Source organism: Trichechus manatus, unplaced genomic scaffold, assembly GCF_000243295.1.
Source record: "Trichechus manatus latirostris isolate Lorelei unplaced genomic scaffold, TriManLat1.0 scaffold00009, whole genome shotgun sequence".
Lineage (NCBI taxonomy): Eukaryota > Metazoa > Chordata > Mammalia > Sirenia > Trichechidae > Trichechus > Trichechus manatus.
The window spans coordinates 4,261,722-4,269,471 of NW_004443945.1; the positions used below are offsets into that span (position 1 = coordinate 4,261,722).

Below are 7,750 nucleotides of genomic sequence, written 5' to 3' on the forward strand. Positions count from 1 at the left end.
GCCCTGAATTTGGACTTCTAGCCTACTTTACTGTAAGGAAATAAACTTCTCTTTGTTAAAGCCATCCACTTGTGGTATTTCTGTTGTAGCAGCACTAGATGACTAAAACAGTGGGAAAGGCACAAGATAGGGTTAAGCTAAAAGGTAGTCATTCTCAAGGCAAGTGTGATTCAAATGTGTTACCAAAACTGAAAAACAAAATCATAACACTGTGACAGTCAATAACCTGGATGGATATGGAAGGGCAAATTCTGATTCTTTTCCTCTTAGAAATGTGTCATTTGGTTTTTGCTAACTCTCCTTTGATCGGAAGAAGTAGACACTAAGAGTAGGAGGAAGACAGAACTGTTTCTGAACTCAGCTGGGGTTGTCCCCAGGAGTCAAAAACCATTGTACTCTGATGGCTCCTTTCTCTTCCCCCAGCCCCGCCTGCTCCTTGGGCTCCGGGTCTTCCTGTGGAGGACAGCAGTGACCAGGAGACCGTGAGCAGCTCCCCGGTGAGCTGTACTTTTCTCTCACTCAGGTCACCTGTTACTACTTGAGTGGGTCCCTTTGCAGTCAACTGGCTTATCTGTCAGAAGTTCCAAAGGAATTTTACGCAGCAGGGAGGCCCAGTAACTACAGATTGCTGCTGCTGTTGTTAGTTGCCACTGAGTCGTCTGCGACTCATGATGACTCCGTGTACAACAGAATGAAAAGCTGCTTGGGCCTGAGCTATCTTCACAGTCCTTGGTATGCTCGAGTCCACTGTGGTGGCCACTGGGTATTTTGAGTGCTTTCCAACCTAGGGGGCTCATCTTCCAGTGCTATATCAGACAATATTCTGTTGTGACCCATAGGGTTTTCATTGGCTAATTTTCAGAAGTAGATCACTAGGTCTTTCTTTCTAGTCTGTCTTAGTCTGGAAGCACTGATGAATCCCATCCCCCATGGGTAACCCTGCTGGTATTTGAAATACCAGTGGGATAGCTTCCAGCACCAGAGCAACACAAAAGCCGCCACAGTACAATAAACTGACAGATGGGTGGTAGAACTTTACAGATTAGTCTCCAAGATTTTGAAAAATGTTGCCCAAATCTCCTTACCTGTGTAAGGCAGTGCCACAGCTGAGGCACTGAGGGATTGTATTATAATTATTCTTTCCGTTGAACCTGGGATTGTCAGATTATGTTAATTTGCTTGTTTGCCTTCAAGTTACTGGTTGCTTCCTTCTTGTGTGTCGCTCTTGCTCACATGGCTTGAAATATCGTGTAGTGGGAAAAAAACAAAAAACAAAAGCTTCAGAATCAGACCTGAGTTCAAATCCCAGTTCTGCCACATCCTAGCTGTGTGACTTTGAGCAAGGATGAGAAGCTTCCGGCACAGTACATGCTGCATAGGTGTTCAGTAAACATTAGCTAGTTTCTCTCTCTCATCACTCCCCCTCACCTTTATTGCATTTAAAAGCCAAAGAGAACTCACTTTTTAGTTTCTTCTAAGTTTGTTTAGTCATCTGCCCTCAGACACAGCCAGTATAGAGGCATTTTGTCCCAAGACAGCATGTTTTGAGCTGGGGTGTTATTTTCCTCGAGTTGGTGACGTTTGGTGATGTGGCTGTGTATGTCTCCCAGGAGACACAGAGGCAACCAGACCCTGGACAGAGCAACCACTGTATAGAAATAACTCCAGAGAATTCTGCCAGTGGAGTCTCACCAGGTAAGAATGCCTTTCTCTCTTAGAGTCAGAGTTTGTTGAGAGGTTTCTGTGGTATTCACTACTCCAGATCTTTTGGATTGAATTTTTGAAATCCATTCCTTTGTTCAATTATGCTTGAAAAGATGTAGCAATCAAATACCACAGTCAAGTCACCAAAGATAAGCACAGAAAGGAAAACAGATTGAAAGTTTATTTTGGGGTCAGTAAAGCCGAAAATACCTGAATTTTATTTGTTATAGATGACCATGGTCATACGGTTAAAAGAGATTTGGGCCTGGGTTTTTTTCGTGTAATGTCCTCACAGCCCTTAATATTATTTTCACTGACTCTTCCCAAAAATCTCATTACACTTTTTTTTTAAATTCCTCTCCTTGGAATATAAACTAGGATTAGATTCATCAAACCATTATGTCTTCTGTTTGTCTTCCAGCAAACAGATTTTCTAACCCACAGACCCAGTGTGAGCACCCACCTGAAGCAGGAAACACCACAGAGCCCAGACCTTCAATGCTCCAGAGACAAGGAGAGTGTAACAGGCTCCCTAGTGGGCAGAGTCAGAGTTAGGCCTGGCCGGGTGCCAGTCCTGAGAAGAGCCAAGGCCTGGGATGAGCTGGAGTGGCAGGGCCTGGAGGATGAGAAGGTGGCAGGGGTGCACTGGGGCTATAAGGAAGCCAAGATTTTTCTGGGAATTCTCAGTGAGTCTTGGATCTATGAAAAACTCCGGACCTGCCATTGGAACCGCTAGGTGTACCGGATTGTGGTTGAGCAGCTGCGTGAGCGTGGCTTCCTACGGACCCTGGAGCAGTGTCGCTACCGGTTCAAAAACCTCCACACCAACTACCGCAAAGCCAGGAGCACCCACACACCAGGCACCTGTGCCTTCTATGATGAGATGAGGCCCTGATGTGCCCTCAGGCTGCCACCCCCATCCCAGAGATGGCAGGGTGTCTGCTTGGGCAGAGGGACCACGATGTGAAGCATGAAGAACTGCAGAGGGGTTGCTGGGAACAGGAGGAGGTGATGCTGGCTGAGGCTGTGTTAGAAGGCAGGTCAGGGAAGCAGGGGCGGAATGTAGGCTTCACAGCCTCATCTCTGGAGAAAGGACACTCAGGAGCCATGACAGGATTCTGATGGGGAAGAACTGGGGGTTGAAGAAGTATATGGAAGCCCTGGTATCTCAGCCCTGTTTTGGAGTCCTAGTGGTAAGAGCTCATCAGGAGCAAGATGGGAGGGTCCTAGTTGTTAACAGGGTTTAGATGACCACATCCCAACCAGTTATTTCAGAGGTGCCATATGTATTCAGGGCATATTATGATAGTTTGGAAAGGACAATGAAAGACTATTTTTCATACAAATGGGACAGCCCTTTGTTAGTGTGAGTAATTGAGAAAAAAGAAGAACCATTATGATGGTTGCCCAACATGATCAATGTCATTGATGTCGCTAAATTGTACACATGAAAAACACTGAACTGGCAAATATTGTGTTACATATATTTTTTACAACAATAAAAAAGCATTATATAAGAATGTTTATAAGCTTAAAAATAAATATGTCCGTATTGTTGGATGTACTGATCAGTCCTGTCACAGAGAAAAAAAGCCACTGGATTACTTCTTAGGAAATCACTAAATGCTGTGGTAATGAGTAGGGGTCTTCTTTACAAAATCAACAGCTATGTCTTAGCTTAACTGCGTACCTTTCCCCCAGGTGTGCACTGGGGGTATGAAGAAACTAAAATTTTCCTGGGAATTCTTGGTGAGCCCTGCATTCACAAGAAACTCCGGACCTGCCATCGGAACCGCCAGGTGTACCGGATTGTGGCACAGCGGCTGCAAGAATGTGGCTTCCTGCGAACCCTGGAGTAGTGTCGCTACCGGTTCAAAAACCTCCACACCAACTATCACAAAGCCAGGAGCACCCACACACCAGACACCTGTACCTTCTATGATGAGATGGAGGCCCTGATGAGTCCCTGGACCCTTGCTAACACCCTTGATACCTTAGAGATGGCAGGAGGCCTTCTGTGGAATAGAGACGACTCCAGAAAGAACCAGGAGGCAGTGCCAGAAGGTGGGACAGGCAGAGGAGCACTGAGAGGAGCCCAGGAGCCTGGATTCCCAGGCTTTGAGGGGGAGTCCCAATGGTAAGCCCTCCCCCCATGCACCTCAAAACAGTGGGAGAGATGAAGTCCTCTGGGAAGCATTAGGGACCAGAGATAAGGAGGCATGATTTATTGCCCTGGCTCTGCTACCACTAATCTGTATCAGGAAATGGCCTCAGTAGGAAGAAAATTAGTGACTTCTTTAAGGGAAGACTATTTACATCCTATCTTCAGATATTGCTTGATTCAGCCCTCCACTGACCCAACAGTCCAGGGTAACTCACAAAGACCATGTTGAGGTTTTTGCTCTGCTCTATAGCACAGGAGTCGCTCTGCTTGTTTTTAGTAACAATATTATAGAGGAGTCCCGGGGTGGCGCAGATGGTTAAGCACTTGAATACCAACTGAAAGGTTCAAGGTTCGACTCCACCCAGAGGCACCTTGGAAGAAAGTCCTGGCCATCTACTTCCAAAAGGTCACAGCTATTGAAAACTCCATGGAGAGCAGTTCTGCTCTGACACATGTGGGGTTGCCATGAGACGGAATCAACTCAACAGGAACTGGTTTTGTTTTGTTTTTTTTTTTAAAAAATAATATAGAAACAGAAGAGAGAGAAGTTACAGTTTCAGTTTTTTTTGTTTTTCCATCTAAAATATCCCATAGGTGTGAACTCTGCATATGTTATATGCAACAGTCTACCACCTAAAGACTTGTCTGTTCTTGAGCAAGTTGGTTAAACACCCTGAGCCCTCATTGTCTCATCTATAAAATGGGCATAGTGATAGTACCTACCTCACTGGGCTGTTAATGAGGGTCCTGGCATGTAGCACTCAGTAAATGTCAGCTTTCATTATCATCATTGCTATAATTATTATTAAAATAGGTAAGTGCATTGCCCTGTATTCTCACTTAAGGTTCCTAAATCATTAATGAAACTTTTTCATCTGAAAACTAGACCTTTCTGGGAGGTGCTTCCATTCTCATTTCACCTACCACTTCCAGATATGAGGACTGAAAGCAAATTACAGAAGAACTCCATGCCCCTCCTTGCTTTTCCTTAGGCAGGACTTCCAGTTCCCCAGCCAGATGGGACGCTGGAGAGAGGTGAAGAGCTTGGGAATGGCAATCTCTAGGACTGCATGGAAATTTGGAAAGCTTCCTGTGCAGGTGGGAAATGGGTAAAAGCAAGTGAAAACTAATATCCCGCCAACAAAGAAGTCAGTCCCCAAATTTTGAACACGGACAAGCTAGCACTGGGCAAGAGTGGAGCCAGGCACCTGACGCTCTGCTTCACTGTTCCGTGTGCTGGAGCCACCGGGGATGGGAAAAGAGCAGAGAAGCAGGTAGAACCCAGGAAGGTCTGCTCCTTTATTTTTGAACCTTAGTTACCTTAGAAAACAGAATTATGAGTGTTTGTGATTTTCCTCTTAAATTTCTATCTGAATTTTAACAACTGTCAACTGTCATTTACCAGGTTAACAGAGAAAGTAAGCATGAATAACCCAAAGTTAAAAGTACAGTAATCCTTAGATGATTGGAGGGGTGAATTTCTCCAGGTCAATATCAAGGAGGGACCTGGGATGAGCTCCTTTCCTTGGTGGGGCTCAGTCACTTTTGTTAGATTTTAAGGGGTTCAATAAATAGTACTCTGCTTCCCCGACCCAGATACTAGGCTAAATGAAATAGCCATAAGTGAGATATTTGGGATCAAAATGCCAGCTTTGTAATTGTTGAAGCTGTTGGAGAATGTGACTTAGGTGTGTGGCTCCAGTGGGTTTCTAATACGGAACCCAGCATTGAGCAGACACCCATCTTCACAGCCTGCACTAGACAGCCATAGGCCTTGCCCTGCAGTTACGGAGCCTCACTGCTGATCTGAGCCCTGCATGTCCCATTCCTCATTAATTAAATAAGGCATTCCTCCCACCCCATCCCCAGAGAAATAAGTAAGGGATGGAGAGAGGCCAAGAGATGTATTCTAAGAAATATCCCTCTACCTGGTACGAAATATCAAGAAGAGAGGAGTGGCTTCTTAGTACTGATTGCTGGTCCATAGGTGGGCAGAGGGCGACGAGGAGCCAAGCTTGGGGGCAGAGCCTCTGAGGAGTGGGAAGCTGCTCTGGTTAAAGAGGGGGAAATGGGCCTGGGCCCCGCCTCCTCTTCCCAGCCTTTCTCCATATGACCTTCTTGTTTAGAAGCTGGGGAAGTGAGCGAGCCTGGAACTCTGTCGGCCATCTTCTGATTTATTGTCCCTGGTTAATGGAAACTTGACTATTTCCTGTCTGCCACCATCAATAGCTTGTCTTTAAGCACCCAGTGAGGACCTCTTTCATATTGTTTCCATTCTTCTGAGTTCAGAAAATAGGTTACATTTACAGTTTCATTTCATTCTTCCAGATCTTGAGACAAGGACTGAGAATGAGGAGAATTCAAGCCAAGACATTTCAGAGGAAGTAGAACTACCTGGGACATTGTTAGAAAGATCCAAAATGGATGTTTCCCAATACCCTAATTGGAAGAAAGACTGGAAAAGTGAATATGGGGCAGAAAAGCAATGGGAAATAGCCCTAGAAGATGTACAAGAGTCCCTCTCTCCACCAGAGACTTACGTAAATTCATAGGTCCTCAGGGAACCTACACAGGAGAAAAATCCACTATGTGCTTTGAATGTGGAAAAAATTTCAGTCAGAGTTCCCACCTGGCTGTCCACAGATTAGCCCACACTGGAGAAAAGAAACCTTATAACTGTGGCCATTGTGGGAAAAGCTTTGGCCGAAGCTCACATCTAGTTTGCCACCAGAGGATCCATACTGGGGAGAAGCCCTATGGATGCCCCGAATGCGGAAAAGGCTTCTGTGATCATTCTAACCTCATAGCACACCAGAGAATCCACACAGGAGAAAAGCCCTATAAATGTGGAGAGTGCTGGAAAAGCTTCAACCAGAGCTCCAGCCTTATTATGCACCAGAGAATCCATACAGGAGAGAAACCCCTAAGTGTAGTGAGTGTGGAAAAAGTTTCACCAATAGCTCACATGTCAGTGCACACTGGCAGACACACACTGGTGAAAAGCTCTACAAGTGCCCTGAGTGTGGGAAAAAGTTCAATAAGAGTTCCACCTTCACCAGCAGTCAGAGGATCCACACAGGAGAGAAACCCTACAAATGTCTTGAATGTGGAAAAAGTTTCAGTGACCATTCAAACCTCATTACTCACCGGCGAATTCACACTGGAGAGACACCCTATAAATGCGGGGAATGTGGGAAAAGCTTCAACCAGAGCTCAAGTCTTATACACCAGTGAATCCACACAGGACAGAAACCCTATGAATGTAGTGAATGTGGGAGGCGATTCAGCAATAGTTCACATTTAAGTGCATATCGGACGACTCGTGGGAGAGAGACTCTAAATGCTTCCCAAATGTAGGGGAGACATCTTGAAAGCATCAAGTTTGAAAACATTAGGGGATCTATCCCCCCAAAAGAGTTCATTTGGTCCTTCATTCTATACCAAGTTGCTCAGATGAAATGGGGAGAGGGGATTTAGCTTCCAGTCCAAGAGACCTTATTTTTTTTCTCTTACTAAATGCTAACTTGGCTTATGAAATCCTACTCAGGGTTTTCTTATCTGTGCTGTTGAAATGGAAGGCAATTCCCAGAGGATTCAGAGAGTTCTGAATTTGACTATGTCACCATCTTGATATGTCTTCATTGTGATTCTGGGACTTAATTTTCACAGCTTCGTAAGAGGAGGTTGTGATTCTTGTCCCTGAGGCCCTCCCTTAGGGACAGAGGAGGCTTTGTCCTCCTGCTTTGATGACACTAATGGTGACTGGATCAGCTGTCCAGCTGGGCTGGGGCCCAACAATGGCTGGGCTGTTTCTTCTCAGACAAAGGTTTATTTTCTTAACTAAGTTAATTTTTAAGGGTCTTCCATTGTTCTCCGTGTGGG

The 7,750-nt window shown here is 45.3% G+C and overlaps 1 pseudogene; it reads left to right on the plus strand.

Annotated features, from left to right (window-relative positions):
- The first annotated feature begins 3,704 nt into the window (after nt 1-3,704).
- Nucleotides 3,705-7,429, plus strand: LOC111819461 (zinc finger protein 239-like; annotated as a pseudogene).
- Nucleotides 7,430-7,750: the final 321 nt, after the last annotated feature.